We start from the raw sequence: 24,010 nt of genomic DNA on the forward strand, positions 1-24,010 counted from the left end.
CTCCCCCCAATACTTAGCTGAGCCCCATCGAGATCCAGCAATATGAATGACAGCCTCGCTGTCCCAGGTCTCTGCCTCCTCATTGGCTGAGACAGCAAGCAGGAGCCATTGAATCCTATTGCTATCAATCACAGCCAGTCAGCCAATGACGAGATAGAGAGGGTGGGGCTAAGCCATGGCTTCGCGTGTGAATGGACACACAGAGCAGTGGGTGCCCCCATAGCAAGCTGTTTTCTGTGAGGGCACCCGACAGGATGAGCCAGGAGAGCCTGCGGGGGACCCGAGAAGAGGTGGATCCGGGCCGCTCTGTGCAAAACCACTGCACACCGCAGGAAGTATAGACATGTTTATTATTTATCCACTTGCCTGCTGGGCCAATTCTGACATTCCTCTCCTACATGGAAAAATTCTCTTTTTTTTGTGCTAGATAATTACTTAGAACCCCCAAACATTATATTTTTTAAGCAGAGGCCCTAGAGAATAAAATGACGGGGGTTACAATATTTTATGTCACGTGGTATTTGCGCAGTGGTTTTTCAAAAGCATATTTTTGGGGAAAAAAAACACTTTAATGAATTTTAGTGAACACAAACACAATATAATACCCAATTTCTTTATAAAATATAAAAGATGATGTTATGCCGAGTAATTAGATACCACACAAGGCATGCTTTAAAACTGCACACACCAATGAAATGGCGGCAAACCGGTACTTTAGTTTATCCATAGGCAACGGTTTAAAAGGAGGGGCTCTGACGTCACGACGCTGTTAGGAATCACACGGCGAGTACAGATAGTGTGCAGAGCACACACAGAGGATGGTTATTATTTCAGAAACACATTTAACCACTTCCCGACCGGCCGTTGCATATAAATGGCCGGACGGTGGCACTGCAGGGTCGGGTGGCCGTTTATAAATGGCCTCCCCGCACCCTGCTTGTGCGCGCTCCCCGGGAGCGCGCAGCACCGCGATCCGGTGCCCGCTATGTCCTCCAGACACAGTAAAACACTGATTGTCGGACAGGACCTCTGTAGGAGGGCCCGATCATGTGATCACTGATTGGCCAATCAGTGATCGCATGCAAAATAGTAAGCAAGATGTCACTTGTGACAGCATTGCTTACTACGTGTGAAATCTGTGAATGATCACAGAGATCACATGGTACAGGGCTATTTACAACTGCCTTGTACCATGTGACAAGCTGTGACCAATCACAGCTCACTCAGTACTTCTCAATGAGTGCAAGAATGCAGACAGAGAGAAAGAGAAATGATTGCTTTTACATCCTATATGGGTGTAAAAGCAATCAGTGTAAAAAAAAAAAAAAATCTTCATCACCCCCCACAAGTAGTACAGTGTCACCATGGTGACACTGTACTGCTAGGGTGACAGTATGTAAAAAAATATAATATAAAAAAATAAAATAAAAATGTAAAAAAAAATGTTTAAAAATTATAATTTTTGGTTATAAACTAATTTGGATTTTTTTTTTTTACTAAAAAGATAACGGAATACCTTTTGGCCAAGATTTATGATGAAATATTATTTATTTGCAAAATTTTATTTAAAAAACACTTTTTTTCAAAATTTTTGGACTTTTTCATTTACATAGCAAAAAAAAATAAAAATCCCAGCGGTGAATAAATACCACCAAAATAAAGCTTTATCTGTGTCAAAAAAATGGTAAAAAATTAATTTGGGTACAGCGGTGCATGACCGCGCAATTGTCATTCAAATTGTGATAGCGCTGAAAGCTGAAAATTGCCCTGGACAGGAAGGGGGGGAAAGTGTCCGGACTGGAAGGGGTGGAAAGTGTCCGGACAGGAAGGGGGGTAAAGTGTCCGGACTGGAAGGGGGGGGAAGTGTCTGGACTGGAAGGGGTTAATATATAGATATGTGAGTGAAGTACTTATGCAGTATAAATAAACCTTTTACAGAAAGATAAGGCACTATATTTATTCTTTTTTTCATGGTAACCAACAATATTGAGGAATACAGAGGAGAGGTGGAGGAAGTGGAGAGCCCCCTGGAGGACAGAGGGAGAAATCCATCCATCCATATTACAGACAGGGATCAGCAAGCCTAAGAGCCCCCCTGAGGGAAAAGTGAATGATTACATCCAGCTACCCAACGGTTTACAAGTCTTTACAGGTCACCAAATGAGAGTTCCAGAGGAGATTTGGTGCTGGAATTATTGGTGTGACGTTGGCGGTGACACCTCGCATGTGTCGTGCGATCGCTGTGTACATGTGCATGCAGGGCCGACACGTGTGTTCACCTTTGCATGTAAGCACGAGGGGGGTGGGGGTTGTTTTATTTTTATTATTTCTTTTTTTCACTTTCATTGCTATCAGAAGGGATGAACAACATCCTTTATGATCACATGGGCCATGACAGGTCCTCTTCTATCAGACCCCAGATCTCTCCACAGATTGGTCTGATTGGCTGCTTCCCCGGCTGGCAGGCGGAGAGTAAACCCAGAGCTGGAAGTGACAGAATCCTTGTTGCTTCCAGTTTCTCATTTCACATAGTGGGAAGAACAACATCAGTTCCTCCCATTGTGTCTGGGGAGCCGATGCCACCGGTCGCATCTTTGCCGGGCTTCCCGATTGCACAAGATACACGGGAAAGGTGGCGGGGGGAGGGGATGAGACCACCTTCTGCCACCTGAAAAGTGATCCAACGGCGCATAGTCGCTCAGATTACTTTTACATAAAAGAGAATCGTTGGCACTGAAAAATGATAGGTGATCATGGTTGTGGCCTCAGCCATTGTCCCGGTATAACCACGTCAGTACCAGGCTGTGTATATATACGTGCATCCGTATTGAAGCCGTTAAAGAGACCCTGTCACCACCTTCAACAAATGACAGGTCAGAGCACACAGTATTTATATGCCTACTTCTGGTGTTTTTACTTTCTGTGAATTAGTTTTTATTCACCTGCAATGTGTCTTTGAAGCTAAAAAATGTGATTAGCACAGCCCCCTCCCTTCTTGTATGCCATAGCCCTCCCCTCTACTGCAAGTGTCTAATTACTATGTGTGCTGGCCCAGCTCCTCTGCCCCTCCCCTCACTATATAACCTTTTATGGAGGAGACAGGGATTACTATAGTGTGTCACTTGAGTTACAGCTTGAAGTCAACATCCAAGATGGTGGCGACCAGCAGCCGATGCTCAGTTTGGTGTGTATTGATAGAGAGGGTTTTTTTTTTTTTTTTGTTGGGAGAGTGCATGTGATCAGCATTGTCCAGACAGAGGGTCAGGGGTCCTGTAGTCTCATAGGACAGTCGGAGGAGAATGAAAACTCCTCCTACAAGCTTTAACCACTGCTGGGTTAGACACTGAGAGAAGTCATAAGACTGCTATATATTGCTGAGGAGAAAAGGTATTTAGCAGTTTATATTTAGTAAAATAATTGTATTTCAATGTTCTGTGTACTGTGGGAGAGCGGATTTAGTGAATGCGGGGTCCGGGGAGAGCGGATATAGTGAATGCGGGGTCCGGGGAGAGCGGATATAGTGAATGCAGGGTCCGGGGAGAGCGGATATAGTGAATGCGGGGTCCGGGGAGAGCGGATATAGTGAATGCGGGGTCCGGGGAGAGCGGATATAGTGAATGCGGGGTCCGGGGAGAGCGGATATAGTGAATGCAGGGTCCGGGGAGAGCGGATATAGTGAATGCGGGGTCCGGGGAGAGTGGATATAGTGAATGCAGGGTCCGGGGAGAGCGGATATAGTGAATGCTGGGTCCGGGGAGAGCGGATATAGTGAATGCGGGGTCCGGGGAGAGCGGATATAGTGAATGCGGGGTCCGGGGAGACCAGATATAGTGAATGCGGGGTCCGGGGAGAGCGGATATAGTGAATGCAGGGTCCAGGGAGAGCGGATATTTTGAATGCGGGGTCCAGGGAGACTAGATATAGTGAATGCAGGGTCCGGGAGAGTGGATATAGTGAATGCGGGGTCCGGGGAGACCGGATATTGTGAATGCGGGGTCCGGGGAGACCGAATATAGTGAATGCAGGGTCCGGGGAGACCGAATATAGTGAATGCGGGGTCCGGGGAGACCGGATATAGTGAATGCGGGGTCCGGAGGGAGCGGATATAGTGAATGCAGGGTCCGGGGAGAGCGGATATAGTGAATGCAGGGTCCAGGGAGAGCGGATATAGTGAATGCAGGGTCCGGGGAGAGCGGATATAGTGAATGCAGAGTCCGGGGAGAGCGGATATAGTGAATGCGGGGTCCGGGGAGAGCGGATATAGTGAATGCAGGGTACGGGGAGAGCAGATATAGTGAATGCAGGGTCCAGGGAGAGCGGATATTTTGAATGCGGGGTCCGGGGAGACTAGATATAGTGAATGCAGGGTCCGGGAGAGCGGATATAGTGAATGCGGGGTCCGGGGAGACCGGATATTGTGAATGCGGGGTCCGGGGAGACCGGATATAGTGAATGCGGGGTCCGGGGAGACCGGATATAGTGAATGCGGGGTCCGGAGGGAGCGGATATAGTGAATGCGGGGTCCGGGGAGACCAGATATAGTGAATGCAGGGTCCGGGGAGAGCGGATATAGTGAATGCAGGGTCCGGGGAGAGTGGATATAGTGAATGCAGGGTCCGGGGAGAGCGGATATAGTGAATGCAGAGTCCGGGGAGAGCGGATATAGTGAATGCGGGATCCGGGGAGAGCAGATATAGTGAATGCGGGATCCGGGGAGAGCAGATATAGTAAATGCGGGGTCCGGGGAGTGCGAATATAGTGAATGCAGGGTCTGGGGAGTGCGAATATAGTGAATGCAGGGTCTGGGGAGAGCGGATATAGTAAATGCGGGGTCCGAGGAGAGCGGATATAGTAAATGCGGGGTCCGGGGAGAGCGGATATAGTGAATGCAGGGTCCGGGGAGAGCGGATATAGTGAATGCAGGGTCCGGGGAGAGCGGATATAGTGAATGCAGGGTCCGGGGAGACCAGATATAGTGAATGCAGGGTCCGGGGAGAGCGGATATAGTGAATGCAGGGTCCGGGGAGACCAGATATAGTGAATGCAGGGTCCGGGGAGAGCGGATATAGTGAATGCAGGGTCCGGGGTTTAGTAACACTTGAACTCCACTCTTATCTTCAGTCTTGCACAGTTGTAAAACGCTCAGCTCCTCTACGGAAATATCTAACTCTGATGCTACTGCGCTCTGTGAGATTCATACAGTTTGTATTAAAAGCTGCAGAAAGTTAAACAGAGCCTTCCTCATTTCCTGGCTGGAGGACATCCGGCGTCATCTAGCACTTTTCTCCCCAACCTTACTGTCCCTGGCCCACTGATTTCATTCATTGGATTTCAGCTCTTTCAGGCATAGAAGCTCCACATCACATGTCAGCGTTACCTAGAGACATCTGCATAGGAATGTTCACTACACCCGACTGACACCCACACAGCCAGGCAGATTGGTATTTCCAGAACTCCCTCAGGAGCCAGCCCACTGATTGCATCAGGGCTGAGGACTCTTGGGGGGAGTAAAAAGGTTGGGAGAACCACAATCGGGCTCAGGGTAGGATTTCTGCTGCTGTTCCTAATTTTGAGATATGGATTGCGTGCACGCCGGAAAAAAGGCAGGAGCGGTGGATATTGCTTGCTTCAGCAGAATAAAATTGTCCAGGGGCTCACTTGACAAGGTAAATGGCACAGACTTGAGAGCATCATAGACCGTTGCATGAGGACCGATGCATCAGGGATTCATGTCCTGCAGTAGGATATAAGTCCAAGAAAGGCATGCAGTTGTTCAGCTGCTTTAGGTTGGAGAATATCATGGATTACAGCTACACGTTCCCCCAGTCTTGTTCGAGAATACTGCCATAAGGGGTGACACAGGTTTGCCCATTTCCTAACGAGAGTTGGGGCGTGGTGGTTGATATTCACGCTGCCCTTCCCGGGGGTCCCTGTCTTATCTGGGATGTCTTGGGGCTCTGCATTCTCTTCTAAAGTGTCCCCGTTTCCCACAGTTATAATGATGATGATCCTTTCCCTGATATTTGGCAATGGTGGTGGACGAGTGTAGGTGGGATCTTTGTCATTGACCACCATAAGGGGCGCTGGTTTGTTTTTTGTTTTTTTTCCCCTTTTTGGTTTTCTATGCCTCTGGCCACCAACAGTAAGTCAGACATCTTCATAGAGCGGTATTCAGGGCGGGCCACCATCAGACCTTTCCTAATATCCTCTTTGAGACAAAAGCAGTTGAGAGCATGTGTGTGCCTTTTCATATTGAGAGAAGCCCAGATCATCAAAGACCTGTATGAGTCTGGCATAATACTTCTCCACAGACTCCCCTTTATCTTGGGTGATGTCTTGAATCGTGGTAGTTTGATCCGCCAATTTCTCCTTTGTTTAGTCGTGGAGCTGGGCACAGAACTCCACGCCTGAAGAATAGGAAATAACACTTGTCAGGCAGGCATCATTGAAGGCCGTCTGCATAACTGGCCAGAAAACATGTCCTGCTTTAATTTGGCATAGACTGAGCAGGTCTTTCCAAGCAGCTGAGTAAGTTTCTTGTATCTGCACTACCCTGCGGTAAAAGGACATTGGCTGTTTCTCTGGGTCAGGCAGACTCGTCACTAAGGCCGCTGCTTGTGATGGGGTAAAAGCGGCATACATTATCGGCGCCCCTTCCGGTAATCTTGAATGTCGGGGCTGTCTTGTGTACTGTTCCTGTTTAGGTTGTACTCCACTGTGCGTGGGTTTGGGAGTCAAATCTATTGGCGCCCTTGTCGCTTGCAGCTATCAATCACTCCATTCAGATGCATTGTCATTCATGTATCCGGCTTGTGAAGGTGACGCTTCCATATTGGGAAAAACGGGAGTGTGATAGGAACCATCCTGGTTTAGAACAGGGAGAACTGGGTATATGCCTTATTTAGGCCTTCCGGGTGTACCAATATGGCCGCCAGGCGGAAGTGCACTGGGCTGGACAGGAAATGACCATCCAGGTGCAGCAAGATGGCTGCTACCAGGAAGTGTACTGGGCAGGGCAGGAAATGACCATACAGGTGCAGCAAGATGGCTGCTAGTGGGAAGTGTACTGGGCAGGGCTGAGGTAATGGGAATAAAGTAGGTGTTAGACAAAGGGCAGGGCTGTCCCTCCCCTCCTCCACCCCACATTCCAACATGGAAGTGTGCTAAAACCACCGCCCTATTTACAATTTTGTGATACACATACATTATACAATTGCCATTTTCTTGAATTTCTTCCAACTATCCTTCTTTATGCAACACTTTTCCAGTTCTGTACCAAACTTCTGTCACGTTCAGCAAACCTTTATCACATAACATTCCTCTCTGTTCCTGCAATATATTTACTTTCAGTCTTCCGGCTGAAGTCAGGCAACGCTGACCTTCAGCTTACAAACTTTCGCTACTTTAGATAACTTTTTAACTGCTTCACTTCCTTCTCTCCTTTTTACAATATCACATACTAATAATCCTTTCTGTGGCTTGGCTGTCTTCTGACCCATCTTCCCCCCTCTCTCTGGATCACCCAACTTCTCACTCTGTTCTTTCACCTTAGTCTCAGCTAACGGTTTCAGAGGCAGCGAGGGCAACTATTACATTAATATCCCTCCTCCGCTGCTTTCTGTCTTATCTCAGAACAAACAATGATCCACAAATACACTCAGAACAGGACATTACACCTGCCGCCCCTCGCTCCGTGAAGCCTCAGCAGCTGAACTAAACCCTCAGGGGTCTCCCACACTGTCAACCCCAAGTCACCGTCCGTAGACGCTTGTTGCAAGGTTCCGTCTCTTCAGGGGCCCACAGCTCACCTGGCTGAACACCCATTTGCAACATATTGCAAGGTTCCGTCTTCCAGGGGCCCACAGCTCACCTGGTCAGGAAACTCATTGCAACTTATCTTTCAGTCTACTGAGTTATCACAGTCGCACAGGACAACAGACACTGAACAAATACACAGTCAGCAGAGATCCAATGGCAGGTTCGTTAAACAGCCCCAGGCGAGAAATAAAAATTACCTGCCGCTCTCGATGAGCTCTGGAAGCCGACAAAACTGGCGCCAAGGCTGGACAGAAACAAATCGTACAGTGGTAAGTATAAAAGTACCTACCATACTCTCAGGGGTGCGCAAATCCCTTTTGGTCTGTCCTGGCCAGCCGCTCAGTCTCACGCGCGGACTTCCATCGGTCACAACCTGGGGCCCCGCGTGGGCGCCAGCTAAAAAGGTTGGGAGAACCACAATCGGGCTCAGGGTAGGATTTCTGCTGCTGTTCCTAATTTTGAGATATGGATTGCGTGCCGGAAAATAATTACACGGACAACTGTCCAGTACAACCACTTTCACATCATCTCATCTCTGTTTATTGCAGGGAGGTGCTTAACCTTTTATACATAGAAAACAATAGAGTATACGTCACTATTACGTATATACAGTCACATTCTAAAAGGCACATTTTGCTTGGTTGAAATATAGGAGAAATGTAGAAACTTGATGCTTGCTTCTCATCCCGTTATCTTTTCACTCCTCACATTCCCAAAGTCTAAGTAAAAGGTCCTCTCAGTGCAAAGGGAGGGGTTGAGAGCATCGCTCTAAGCAAAACAAGTTGAGGACTGCAAAGCCCAGCAGACAAAATATATATATATATACGCACAACACATATATTTAGAAATATAAGAAAGTATAAAATGTATATTTTAAACAGAAATATAAGAAAGTATAAAATGTATATTTTAAACAGAAAACAGAACTCATGAGCTCTGGGCAATAGGCATTTTACCAAATCCATCACAGGAGTACTGAGGAGGGGCCCTGATGTTTTCTGGGAACTATGTACAGCACCCTGCTAGCCCCTCCCACCCGCCTTGACTTCATGACAGATGTTACCAGTGATGACATTTCCATTCCCCCAACACGTGCAGTACGGCCGGATTCACACTCTGCATTGTGACAATAGACGTGGTTTTGTGCGCCGTTAGCGGTGCGTTCTCATTGGTTGATGTGGTTTCCCGGTAACAATAAAACATGAAATCTAGTTGCGCTCGTCATGCAGAATGCGCTATAACACCTAAACAACACAGCACACCTTGCAGCCAGTAACTGGAATAAGTACAGAACATGTAAAAGATGAAAGCTTGCTCTGGGATCAGAGGATTTATTAATGCCTCCTGATGGTCTTTGTGATGAGTGTAACTAGACTCGGCCCAAGTCCCAACTATGAGCGGCTTACTGGACAGATGTCCCAAAATATGTAAGTGGTGGCAGCACAGGGGGGGTCTAATGGTCCTGAATACTGTTCCTTGTGCTGTCATCCAGGGAGCCGGTTACATTACTGACTTTGAGTGGCTTGGGCATACTAGGTCCTCTCTTTGCCTCCATGAAGATGAGTGAGTCTGGTGATGGAAGGACCATCCCCAAGACCATGGAGATGTATTATGGAGCCCTTTGAGCCCATGGCTTTGTGTCATGTTTGGTGTTGTGTAGCTGCATGTATTACAGTTACTGTGTGCTCTGTTCCTTTGTTAGCATGCTCTCCTTCCTGAGATTATTGCAGAGCTGCAATGAGAGGTGCCATGCCCTGTAGACCAGCCTTTCTCACCTCTCTGTAGACCAGCCTTTCTCACCTTTTCTCAACAGTGGAACCCTTGAAATAATTTTCAGACGTCGAGGAACCCCTGCTAAAAACAGTTCATTGGGGATCAATTTGAAAAATGCCCCATTTGTAGTGCTGATTGCCCCCCTTACAGACAGCTAAAACATCATTGGTATCATGCCAGTGGCCCTTCAAAGTGACGTTGGCCCCAGAACTGTGCAGGCACCATCACATGGGAGCCAAGCAGCTATAGCTAAGGGGTCCCCTGCCCTCAGCACAGAGCCCTCAGTATAGACGGATGGTGCCCTCAGCACAGATGCCTCAGTATAGACGGACGGCACCCTCAGCACAGAGTCCTCAGTATAGATGGACGGCGCCCTCAGCACAGAGCCCTCAGTAAAGGCGGACGGCGCCCTCAGCCCAGAGCCCTAAGTATAGACAGAAGGCGCCCTCAGTATAGGCGGACGGTACCCTCAGCACAGAGCCCTCAGTATAGACAGAAGGCGCCCTCAGTATAGGCGGACGGTACCCTCAGCACAGAGCCCTCAGTATAGACGGACGGTAACCTCAGCCCAGAGCCCTCAGTATAGACAGACGGTGCCCTCAGCCCAGAGCCCTCAGTATAGACAGACGGTGCCCTCAGCCCAGAGCCCTCAGTATAGACGGACGGCGCCCTCAGCCCAGAGCCCTCAGTATAGACGGATGGCGCCCTCAGCCCGGAGACCTCAGTATAGACGGACGGCGCCCTCAGCCCAGAGCCCTCAGTATAGACGGATGGCGCCCTCAGCCCGGAGACCTCAGTATAGACGGACGGCGCCCTCAGCCCAGAACCCTTAGTATAGACCAGCAATGGGCAAACTACGGCCCGCGGGCCGTATACGGCCCGGCGGATCTTTTAATCCGGCCCGCGGAGCGTGATACTGTCAGGATGATCTGTCCCCCTCGACGTATCTGCGCATGTGCCGGAGATGCGCAGATACGTCGAGGGGGACAGATCCTCATAGGAGACAGATTTTCATGCTAGACCGGAACAGCGAGAGGAACGTGCGGAGCAAAGGTAAGTGAATTGACACAGGGGGGGCTTGGGGACTTAATATGGGGGATGAATTACTATATGGGGGATGAATTACTATATGGGGGATGAATTACTATGGGGGATGAATTACTATATGGGGGATGAATTACTATGGGGGATGAATTACTATATGGGGGATTAATTACTATGGGGGATGAATTACTATGGGGGATGAATTACTATATGGGGGATTAATTACTATGGGGGATGAATTACTATATGGGGGATTAATTACTATGGGGGATGAATTACTATGGGGGATGAATTACTATATGGGGGATGAATTACTATATGGGGGATGAATTACTATATGGGGGATGAATTACTATATGGGGGATGAATTACTATGGGGGATGAATTACTATATGGGGGATGAATTACTATGGGGGATTAATTACTATATGGGGGATTAATTACTATGCTTACTATGGGGGAATATTACTATACTTACTATGGATGACACATACACATCATTCATCTACTCTTGGTCCGGCCCCCGGGTCCAATATATGAACCCATTGCGGCCCTCAAGTCAAAAAGTTTGCCCACCCCTGGTATAGACGGACGGTGCCCTCAGCACGGAGCCCTCAGTATAGACGGACGGCGCCCTCAGTATAGACGGACGGTGCCCTCAGCACAGAGCCCTCAGTATAGACGGACGGCACCCTCAGCCCAGATCCCTCAGTATAGACGGACGGCGCCCTCAGCCCAGATCCCTCAGTATAGACGGACGGCGCCCTCAGCCCAGTTCCCTCAGTATAGACGGACGGCGCCCTCAGCACAGAGCCCTCAGTATAGATGGACGGTGCCCTCAGCACAAAGCCCTCAGTATAGACGGACGGTGCCCTCAGCACAGAGCCCTCAGTATAGACGGACGGAGCCCTCAGCACAGATGCCTCAGTATAGACGGACGGCGCCCTCAGCCCAGAGCCCTCAGTATAGACGGACGGCGCCCTCAGCCCAGAGCCCTCAGTATAGACGGACGGCGCCCTCAGCCCAGAGCCCTCAGTATAGACGGACGGCGCCCTCAGCCCAGAGCCCTCAGTATAGACGGACGGCGCCCTCAGCCCAGAGCCCTCAGTATAGACGGACGGCGCCCTCAGCACAGAGCCCTCAGTATAGACGGACGGTGCCCTCAGCACAGAGCCCTCAGTATAGACGGATGGTGCCCTCAGCACAGATGCCTCAGTATAGACGGACGGTGCCCTCAGCACAGAGCCCTCAGTATAGACGGACGGCGCCCTCAGCACAGAGCCCTCAGTATAGACGGACGGCGCCCTCAGCCCAGAGCCCTAAGTATAGACAGAAGGCGCCCTCAGTATAGGCGGACGGTACCCTCAGCACAGAGCCCTCAGTATAGACAGAAGGCGCCCTCAGTATAGGCGGACGGTACCCTCAGCACAGAGCCCTCAGTATAGACGGACGGTAACCTCAGCCCAGAGCCCTCAGTATAGACAGACGGTGCCCTCAGCCCAGAGCCCTCAGTATAGACAGACGGTGCCCTCAGCCCAGAGCCCTCAGTATAGACGGACGGCGCCCTCAGCCCAGAGCCCTCAGTATAGACGGATGGCGCCCTCAGCCCGGAGACCTCAGTATAGACGGACGGCGCCCTCAGCCCAGAGCCCTCAGTATAGACGGATGGCGCCCTCAGCCCGGAGACCTCAGTATAGACGGACGGCGCCCTCAGCCCAGAACCCTTAGTATAGACCAGCAATGGGCAAACTACGGCCCGCGGGCCGTATACGGCCCGGCGGATCTTTTAATCCGGCCCGCGGAGCGTGATACTGTCAGGATGATCTGTCCCCCTCGACGTATCTGCGCATGTGCCGGAGATGCGCAGATACGTCGAGGGGGACAGATCCTCATAGGAGACAGATTTTCATGCTAGACCGGAACAGCGAGAGGAACGTGCGGAGCAAAGGTAAGTGAATTGACACAGGGGGGGCTTGGGGACTTAATATGGGGGATGAATTACTATATGGGGGATGAATTACTATATGGGGGATGAATTACTATGGGGGATGAATTACTATATGGGGGATGAATTACTATGGGGGATGAATTACTATATGGGGGATTAATTACTATGGGGGATGAATTACTATGGGGGATGAATTACTATATGGGGGATTAATTACTATGGGGGATGAATTACTATATGGGGGATTAATTACTATGGGGGATGAATTACTATGGGGGATGAATTACTATATGGGGGATGAATTACTATATGGGGGATGAATTACTATATGGGGGATGAATTACTATGGGGGATGAATTACTATATGGGGGATGAATTACTATGGGGGATTAATTACTATATGGGGGATTAATTACTATGCTTACTATGGGGGAATATTACTATACTTACTATGGATGACACATACACATCATTCATCTACTCTTGGTCCGGCCCCCGGGTCCAATATATGAACCCATTGCGGCCCTCAAGTCAAAAAGTTTGCCCACCCCTGGTATAGACGGACGGTGCCCTCAGCACGGAGCCCTCAGTATAGACGGACGGCGCCCTCAGTATAGACGGACGGTGCCCTCAGCACAGAGCCCTCAGTATAGACGGACGGCACCCTCAGCCCAGATCCCTCAGTATAGACGGACGGCGCCCTCAGCCCAGATCCCTCAGTATAGACGGACGGCGCCCTCAGCCCAGTTCCCTCAGTATAGACGGACGGCGCCCTCAGCACAGAGCCCTCAGTATAGATGGACGGTGCCCTCAGCACAAAGCCCTCAGTATAGACGGACGGTGCCCTCAGCACAGAGCCCTCAGTATAGACGGACGGAGCCCTCAGCACAGATGCCTCAGTATAGACGGACGGCGCCCTCAGCCCAGAGCCCTCAGTATAGACGGACGGCGCCCTCAGCCCAGAGCCCTCAGTATAGACGGACGGCGCCCTCAGCCCAGAGCCCTCAGTATAGACGGACGGCGCCCTCAGCACAGAGCCCTCAGTATAGACGGACGGCGCCCTCAGCCCAGAGCCCTCAGTATAGACGGACGGCGCCCTCAGCCCAGAGCCCTCAGTATAGACGGACGGCGCCCTCAGCCCAGAGCCCTCAGTATAGACGGACGGCGCCCTCAACCCAGAGCCCTCAGTATAGACGGACGGCGCCCTCAGCCCAGAGCCCTCAGTATAGACGGACGGCGCCCTCAGCCCAGAGCCCTCAGTATAGACGGACGGCACCCTCAGCCCAGAGCCCTCAGTATAGACGGACGGCGCCCTCAGCACAGAGCCCTCAGTATAGACGGACGGCGCCCTCAGCACAGAGCCCTCAGTATAGACGGATGGTGCCCTCAGCACAGATGCCTCAGTGTAGACGGACGGTGCCCTCAGCACAGAGCCCTCAGTATAGACGGACGGTGCCCTCAGCACAGAGCCCTCAGTATAGACGGACGGTGCCCTCAGCACAGAGCCCTCAGTATAGACGGACGGAGCCCTCAGTATAGACGGACGGAGCCCTCAGCACACAGCCCTCAGTATAGACGGACGGTGCCCTCAGCACAGAGCCCTCAGTATAGACGGACGGTGCACTCACCACAGATGCCTCAGTATAGACGGACGGTGCCCTCAGCACAGAGCCCTCAGTATAGACGGACGGCACCCTCAGCACAGAGCCCTCAGTATAGACGGACGGCACCCTCAGCACAGAGCCCTCAGTATAGACGGATGGCGCCCTCAGTATAGACGGACGGCGCCCTCAGTATAGATGGACGGCGCCCTCAGCCCAGATCCCTCAGTATAGACGGACGGCGCCCTCAGCACAGAGCCCTCAGTATAGACGGATGGCGCCCTCAGCACAGAGCCCTCAGTATAGACGGACGGTGCCCTCAGCCCAGATCCCTCAGTATAGACGGACGATGCCCTCAGCACAGAGCCCTCAGTATAGACGGACGGAGCCCTCAGTATAGACGGACGGTGCCCTCAGCACAGAGCCCTCAGTATAGACGGACGGCACCCTCAGCACAGAGCCCTCAGTATAGACGGACGGCACCCTCAGCACAGAGCCCTCAGTATAGACGGACGGCACCCTCAGCACAGAGCCCTCAGTATAGACGGACGGCACCCTCAGCACAGAGCCCTCAGTATAGACGGACGGCACCCTCAGCACAGAGCCCTCAGTATAGACGGACGGCACCCTCAGCACAGAGCCCTCAGTATAGACAGACGGTGCCCTCAGCACAGAGCCCTCAGTATAGACGGACGGTGCACTCACCACAGATGCCTCAGTATAGACGGACGGTGCCCTCAGCACAGAGCCCTCAGTATAGATGGACGGCACCCTCAGCACAGAGCCCTCAGTATAGACGGACGGCACCCTCAGCACAGAGCCCTCAGTATAGACGGATGGCGCCCTCAGTATAGACGGACGGCGCCCTCAGTATAGATGGACGGCGCCCTCAGCCCAGATCCCTCAGTATAGACGGACGGCGCCCTCAGCACAGAGCCCTCAGTATAGACGGATGGCGCCCTCAGCACAGAGCCCTCAGTATAGACGGACGGTGCCCTCAGCCCAGATCCCTCAGTATAGACGGACGATGCCCTCAGCACAGAGCCCTCAGTATAGACGGACGGAGCCCTCAGTATAGACGGACGGTGCCCTCAGCACAGAGCCCTCAGTATAGACGGACGGCACCCTCAGCACAGAGCCCTCAGTATAGACGGACGGCACCCTCAGCACAGAGCCCTCAGTATAGACGGACGGCACCCTCAGCACAGAGCCCTCAGTATAGACGGACGGCACCCTCAGCACAGAGCCCTCAGTATAGACAGACGGTGCCCTCAGCACAGAGCCCTCAGTATAGACGGACGGTGCACTCACCACAGATGCCTCAGTATAGACGGACGGTGCCCTCAGCACAGAGCCCTCAGTATAGATGGACGGCACCCTCAGCACAGAGCCCTCAGTATAGACGGACGGCACCCTCAGCACAGAGCCCTCAGTATAGACGGATGGCGCCCTCAGTATAGACGGACGGCGCCCTCAGTATAGATGGACGGCGCCCTCAGCCCAGATCCCTCAGTATAGACGGACGGCGCCCTCAGCACAGAGCCCTCAGTATAGACGGATGGCGCCCTCAGCACAGAGCCCTCAGTATAGACGGACGGTGCCCTCAGCCCAGATCCCTCAGTATAGACGGACGATGCCCTCAGCACAGAGCCCTCAGTATAGACGGACGGAGCCCTCAGTATAGACGGACGGTGCCCTCAGCACAGAGCCCTCAGTATAGACGGACGGCACCCTCAGCACAGAGCCCTCAGTATAGACGGACGGCACCCTCAGCACAGAGCCCTCGGTATAGACGGACGGCACCCTCAGCACAGAGCCCTCAGTATAGACGGACGGCACCCTCAGCACAGAGCCCTCAGTATAGACGGACGGCACCCTCAGCACAGAGCCCTCAGTATAGACGGACGGTGCCCTCAGCACAGAGCCCTCAGTATAGACGGACGGCGCCCTCAGCACAGAGCCCTCAGTATAGACGGACGGTGCCCTCAGCACAGAGCCCTCAGTATAGACGGACGGTGCCCTCAGCACAGAGCCCTCAGTATAGACGGACGGTGCCCTCAGCACAGAGCCCTCAGTATAGACGGACGGAGCCCTCAGTATAGACGGACGGAGCCCTCAGCACACAGCCCTCAGTATAGACGGACGGTGCCCTCAGCACAGAGCCCTCAGTATAGACGGACGGTGCACTCACCACAGATGCCTCAGTATAGACGGACGGTGCCCTCAGCACAGAGCCCTCAGTATAGACGGACGGCACCCTCAGCACAGAGCCCTCAGTATAGACGGACGGCACCCTCAGCACAGAGCCCTCAGTATAGACGGATGGCGCCCTCAGTATAGACGGACGGCGCCCTCAGTATAGATGGACGGCGCCCTCAGCCCAGATCCCTCAGTATAGACGGACGGCGCCCTCAGCACAGAGCCCTCAGTATAGACGGATGGCGCCCTCAGCACAGAGCCCTCAGTATAGACGGACGGTGCCCTCAGCCCAGATCCCTCAGTATAGACGGACGATGCCCTCAGCACAGAGCCCTCAGTATAGACGGACGGAGCCCTCAGTATAGACGGACGGTGCCCTCAGCACAGAGCCCTCAGTATAGACGGACGGCACCCTCAGCACAGAGCCCTCAGTATAGACGGACGGCACCCTCAGCACAGAGCCCTCAGTATAGACGGACGGCACCCTCAGCACAGAGCCCTCAGTATAGACGGACGGCACCCTCAGCACAGAGCCCTCAGTATAGACGGACGGCACCCTCAGCACAGAGCCCTCAGTATAGACGGACGGCACCCTCAGCACAGAGCCCTCAGTATAGACAGACGGTGCCCTCAGCACAGAGCCCTCAGTATAGACGGACGGTGCACTCACCACAGATGCCTCAGTATAGACGGACGGTGCCCTCAGCACAGAGCCCTCAGTATAGATGGACGGCACCCTCAGCACAGAGCCCTCAGTATAGACGGACGGCACCCTCAGCACAGAGCCCTCAGTATAGACGGATGGCGCCCTCAGTATAGACGGACGGCGCCCTCAGTATAGATGGACGGCGCCCTCAGCCCAGATCCCTCAGTATAGACGGACGGCGCCCTCAGCACAGAGCCCTCAGTATAGACGGATGGCGCCCTCAGCACAGAGCCCTCAGTATAGACGGACGGTGCCCTCAGCCCAGATCCCTCAGTATAGACGGACGATGCCCTCAGCACAGAGCCCTCAGTATAGACGGACGGAGCCCTCAGTATAGACGGACGGTGCCCTCAGCACAGAGCCCTCAGTATAGACGGACGGCACCCTCAGCACAGAGCCCTCAGTATAGACGGACGGCACCCTCAGCACAGAGCCCTCAGTATAGACGGACGGCACCCTCAGCACAGAGCCCTCAGTATAGACGGACGGCACCCTCAGCACAGAGCCCTCAGTATAGACAGACGGTGCCCTCAGCACAGAGCCCTCAGTATAGACGGACGGTGCACTCACCACAGATGCCTCAGTATAGACGGACGGTGCCCTCAGCACAGAGCCCTCAGTATAGATGGACGGCACCCTCAGCACAGAGCCCTCAGTATAGACGGACGGCACCCTCAGCACAGAGCCCTCAGTATAGACGGATGGCGCCCTCAGTATAGACGGACGGCGCCCTCAGTATAGATGGACGGCGCCCTCAGCCCAGATCCCTCAGTATAGACGGACGGCGCCCTCAGCACAGAGCCCTCAGTATAGACGGATGGCGCCCTCAGCACAGAGCCCTCAGTATAGACGGACGGTGCCCTCAGCCCAGATCCCTCAGTATAGACGGACGATGCCCTCAGCACAGAGCCCTCAGTATAGACGGACGGAGCCCTCAGTATAGACGGACAGTGCCCTCAGCACAGAGCCCTCAGTATAGACGGACGGCACCCTCAGCACAGAGCCCTCAGTATAGACGGACGGCACCCTCAGCACAGAGCCCTCGGTATAGACGGACGGCACCCTCAGCACAGAGCCCTCAGTATAGACGGACGGCACCCTCAGCACAGAGCCCTCAGTATAGACGGACGGCACCCTCAGCACAGAGCCCTCAGTATAGACGGACGGTGCCCTCAGCACAGAGCCCTCAGTATAGACGGACGGCGCCCTCAGCACAGAGCCCTCAGTATAGACGGACGGTGCCCTCAGCACAGAGCCCTCAGTATAGACGGACGGTGCCCTCAGCACAGAGCCCTCAGTATAGACAGATGGTCCCCGCCCAGCACAAACCCCCCAGTCAGTATAGACGGACAGTCCATGATACCAGTTGAAGCTGCCGAAGTAAATGTACGTAAGGAGGTCTTCAAGTGGTCAGTAACACTTTAACCACCAAACTAAAACAATGTTTGGAGGGAATAACCTTCGGGATGAAAGTCACAACTACAGGAAAGGCTTTAAATTACAAACGACCCACCATGTGCAGCTCCAGCAGGACACTTGTCATAGATGTACTTTCAGCAGACGTTCCTCAATGTTTCAGCACCGATGGCCTGCCGAGAGAAAACAAAAACCTTCAGCATTTCACACATTTGTGGTCATACAGACACATTACACAACACAGCTATTCTCTCATTAGTACACAGGGGGGGCGGCAGAGACAGGAGTGACACGTCTTTCATGCCTTTACAGAAGCCGCTCAGCCCAAGCAGGACGCCTTGCGATTATCTAGAGAGTTTATTTAATACTTTCACTGCCAAAGTCGCTTGTGTTGCCGGCGCAAATGCTTAAAATAAATCAATAAATCATTTTAGGCCTGAAGATCACATAAAAGCCCCAAACATTAGAAATATTTTCTGAAAGCAGACACCCTAGTCTCAAAAAAATTTTTTTTTTTTTTTTAAAGGGTGGGGGTGGGATATTTTGTGTTTGGGTGCAACTAATTTTTTTTACTATTAAAAACCTTTTTTTTACATGACATAGGGCACATAAAGTCCCCATGTGATGACTTTTTGGGAAACAGATCATGGTTAATGAGACACTCGGGGTGTAATAGACCGGCATGAATCCCCTGAATGTAATGCAGTGCAGATCGCATTGCATTCCATTATTTCCTGGTCATGCTGGTTGGGGACACAGAGGCTGACCTGACAGTGACATCATACACATGGCTTTCTGGGTGTGTCTGGTCTTGCTCTGTACTCCTGACATTCCTCCTCCCATTGACTGTTTCTACCATCCCAGCTACCACCCTCCTACCCAGACAGATCCTCTCCTCACCCTGCATCCCGCCTGCAGTGACCAAACACCAGACTTCTGTGGAATTCTAACTAAGAAGCCCAGGGAAGGAGGTCTGACAAACTTCCCTATAGGGGGTGCCGGACAAACGCCCTGTAGGTGATGCCGGACAAACGCCTGGTAGGGGTTGCCAGATGAGCACCCTGTAGGGGGTACCGGACAACGCGCTGTAGTGGGTCTCGGACAAACGCACTTTAGGGGGTGTCAGACAAACGCCCTGTTGTGGGTGCTGCACAAACACCTTGTAGCAGGTGCTGCACAAACGCCCTGTAGTGGTGCCGGACAAACACAATGTGGGGGGTGCCGGACAGCAACCTGTAGGGGGTACCAAACAAACGCCATGTGCTGGACAAACGCCCTGTAGGTGGTGCCGGACACACATCCTGTAGCGGTGCCGGACAAACGCCCTGTAGGGGGTGCCCAACAAATGCAGTGAAGGGTGTGCCAAACAACCGCCTTGAAAGGAGTGCCGGAAAAACACCCTGTAGGGGGTACCGAACAAACACCTTCTCGGTGGTGCCGGACAAAGCCCTGTAGGGGGTGCCGGAACACGTCCTTTAGGCAGATGCCGGACAAACGTCCTGTAGGGGGTGCCGCACAAAACGCCCTGTAGGGGGTGCCGCACAAAACGTCCTGTAGGGAAGTTTGTCAACCTTTTAACCATCAAGCCAATTTTTTCTTCTACATTTCAGGGAACCCCTTAAATAATTTTCAGTCTGCAGCTCCCAGTAGATCAGCACAAATCAGCGAATGTTCACTATTATCATAAACATTCACATTTGTAACTAGAAGCTTTGCTCTGTAGAAGAAACATTTCATTTGGTGGCAAAACATCTGCATTGGGGTTTAGTAGCAGAAATGACCAATTAGATTTCAGTAGCTAAGAATACTTTTCTGTGCCCCGCACTTCTCTGCGTCTTGTCAGCACTATCAGTGGATGAAGGGAATGTCCTCTCTGGGGCCACAGATTCTACTTGTGATAAAGAACAATAAAGTTGTAACAAATAATAATTAGATTGATTTTTACTTCCTGTCCTGCAAACCCCCCCCATAGAGAAATCCTATTCCCATTATTATGGACGATTCAGAGTGGAATCATTAACCAATACTCTCTGAATTTGGGCTTTTAGCCAATGTCCCCTCCGTCCAACTACACCACCTCCTCCCCTCCGTCCAACTACACCACCTCCTCCCCTCCGTCCAACTACAGCACCTCCTCCCCTCCGTCCAAGTACACCACCTCCTCCCCTCCGTCCAAGTACACCACCTCCTCCCCTCCGTCCAACTACACCACCTCCTCCCCTCCGTCCAACTACACCACCTCCTCCCCTCCGTCCAACTACACCACCTCCTCCCCTCCGTCCAACTACACCACCTCCTCCCCTCCGTCCAAGTACGGCCCGGCCGCCACTCTGTCCAAGTACACCACCTCCTCCCCTCCGTCCAACTACACCACCTCCTCCCCTCCATCCAACTACACCACCTCCTCCCCTCCGTCCAAGTACACCACCTCCTCCCCTCCGTCCAACTACACCACCTCCTCCCCTCCGTCCAACTACACCACCTCCTCCCCTCCGTCCAAGTATGGCCCAGCCGCCCCTCCGTCCAAGTACACCACCTCCTCCCCTCCGTCCAACTACACCACCTCCTCCCCTCCGTCCAAGTATGGCCCAGCCGCCCCTCCGTCCAAGTACACCACCTCCTCCCCTCCGTCCAAGTACTCCCCCGGCCGCCCCTCCGTCCAAGTACACCACCGGCGCCCCCCCCGTCCAAGTACACCACCGGCGCCCCCCCGTCCAAGTACACCACCGGCGCCCCACCGTCCAAGTACACCCCCCCGTCCCACCGTCCAAGTACACCCCCCCGTCCAAGTACACCCCCAACGCCCCCCCGTCCAAATACACCCCCGACGCCCCCCCATCCAAGTACACCCCCGGTGCCCCCCCAGTCCAAGTACACAAGCGGCACCCCCCCGTCCAATTACAGCACCGGCGCCCCTCCCCATCCAATTACAGCACCGGTGCCCCCCCCGTCCAATTACAGCACCAGCGCCCCCCCCCGTCCAAGTACACCACTGGCGCCCCTCCGTCCAAGTACACCCCCCCGTCCCACCGTCCAAGTACACCCCCCCGTCCAAGTACACCCCTGGCGCCCCCCCGTCCAAATACACCCCCGACGCCCCCCCATCCAAGTACACCCCTGGTGCCCCCCCCCCCAGTGCAAGTACACAAGCGGCACCCCCCCGTCCAATTACAGCACCGGCGCCCCCCCCCGTCCAAGTACACCATCGGCGCCTCCCCCCCGTCCAAATACACCACCGGCGCCCCCCCGTCCAAGTACACCACCGGCGCCCCCCTTCGTCCAAGTACACAACCGGCGCCCCTCCATCCAAGTACACCCCAGCCGTCCAAGTACACCACCGGCGCCCCTCCGTCCAAGTACACCACCGGTGCCTCTCCGTCCAAGTACACCACCGGCGCCCCTCCGTCCAAGTACACCACCGGCGCCCCTCCGTCCAAGTACACCACCGGCGCCCCTCCGTCCAAGTACACCACCGGCGCCCCTCCGTCCAAGTACACCACCGGCGCCCCTCCGTACAAGTACACCACCGGCGCCCCTCCGACTTATGACTTCAGAGTTTGACCTTCTTGCTGCCAAAGCCATTTTTGTGTTTTCTTGCACACATGCTGAAAAGGAGAAATCATGCTGGCCGGGACACGGAGGTTGACCTAGAAGTGTTGTCACACATTTCCGGGTCAGAAACAAGGAAGAGAGAAGAGAGGACATGTGTCCGCTCTCCTCCCTCCCCTTTACCCAGCAGCACCCGCCATGTTGTGTGGAAGCCATCGGGCGCAGCCTCCCGAATGCTCCATCTGACAGAAAGGAGTCCACCTGTCACATTTACACACAATCCCGGGGTGGGAAGCCGCCAGGAATGTATGTAACAGGTTGGTTCATTAACCTCTGCAGGAAAACAGAACTGACAATCAGCGAGGCGACTTACCTTTATGTTGGCGGTTCGTTCCTCCAGAGAAACATGCCGACCACAAGCCAGGACTTGGCCCCCAATGTCCTCACACACACGGGTTGTGCCTAAGATACAAAATCACAACACTTAGAATCGGTTGTTTTGATGCACACATTTCTCTCTGACCAATCACATCTCGGTGAGCCACTACAGCACGTTTCTCTGCCGTCTGTGCCGGGACCAGTTTGCTGTCTTACAAAAGACTCATCCTGCGAATTTAACCACTTGTGTCCTGCCAGCCATGTACTGGGGGGGGGGGGAGGGGCCGCTCAGGCAAAGCGACGTACTGTACACCGCCGCCTGCTTCTGGGCTCAGAGGGGCGCAGGCATGTCCCCCCCCCCCCCGTGCTGACACTTGATGTGATTGTACACAGCAGGAGTCTGTCAGCAAGTCCCAGCCAATGAATCACGCCCGGGACCTGCTGATCAGCTGTGTCCACTCACAGCCCAGAACCCTGTGTTGACAATCAACACAGAGCTATGTACAGAGGGAACGGTGTTTCTGTTTCTTATCCTAGCAAAGCAAGAATAGGAGGCAAAGACCGGGAGTCAAAAGAAACACATTCATCATTGTTAGGGACACATTTAACCCCTTGAATACCCAAGATGTTAACCCCTTCCCAGCCAGTGTCATTAGTACAGTAACTGTGTATAGTATTACTGATCACTGTGTTAGTGTCACTGATGTCAGTGGCAGTTAGTGTCAGATTGCCTACCGCACTATCGCAGTCCCACCATAAATTAGCGATCACTGCCATTAGCTTAAAAAAATTAATAAAAACAAATGTGTGTATATATATATATATATATACATACACATACCCATACACATATACACACACACATACATACACACATATGTACACACACATATATATATATATATATATATATATATATATACACACATACATATATATATATATATATACATACACACATATATACACACATATGTACACACACACACATATATATATACACACATACACACATATGTACACACACACACATATATATACCCCCCCAACACACATATATATACACACACACACATATATATATATATATACACACACACATATATATATACACACATACACACACATACACACACATATGTACACACACACATATACATACATGTACACACACACACACACACACACACACACACACACACACACACACATACATGTACACACACACATACATGTACACACACACATACATGTACACACACATACATGTACACACACATACATGTACACACACACATACATGTACACACACCCCATAGTCTGTAGATGTTATACCTTTCATACAAACCATCACTACACACTGATTGGATGTTATTTTCTTACCACAGACAAGCAGCAGAATACATTTTGCCCAACATTTCTGAAGAACATTTATTTATTGGATGTTTTGTAGCAGAAGATACATTTTTTTCCCCCCAAAAAAGGTTCATATTTTTTCAGTTTATATCACAAAAAATAAACATCCCAGTGGGGATCAAATACCACCTAAACAAAGCTCTATGTGTGTGAAATAATACT

General features: G+C 52.3%; 1 long non-coding RNA gene across 1 annotated transcript in view; it reads right to left on the reverse strand.

Moving 5' to 3' along the window:
* LOC149450295 (uncharacterized) overlaps positions 1-22,519 on the reverse strand; it is a 1,099,640-nt gene extending 1,077,121 nt beyond the window's left edge. Inside the window, exons 1-2 of the long non-coding RNA XR_016315259.1 lie at positions 22,428-22,519; positions 18,603-18,678 (exon numbers count right to left, since the gene is read on the reverse strand). This is a non-coding gene — a long non-coding RNA (uncharacterized LOC149450295). The remainder of the gene's footprint in view (positions 1-18,602; positions 18,679-22,427) is intronic.
* Positions 22,520-24,010: the final 1,491 nt, after the last annotated feature.

The sequence above is a fragment of the Staurois parvus genome, unplaced genomic scaffold (genome assembly GCF_062004578.1).
Source record: "Staurois parvus isolate SC_StPar_1 unplaced genomic scaffold, SC_StPar_1.0 ptg000575l, whole genome shotgun sequence".
Lineage (NCBI taxonomy): Eukaryota > Metazoa > Chordata > Amphibia > Anura > Ranidae > Staurois > Staurois parvus.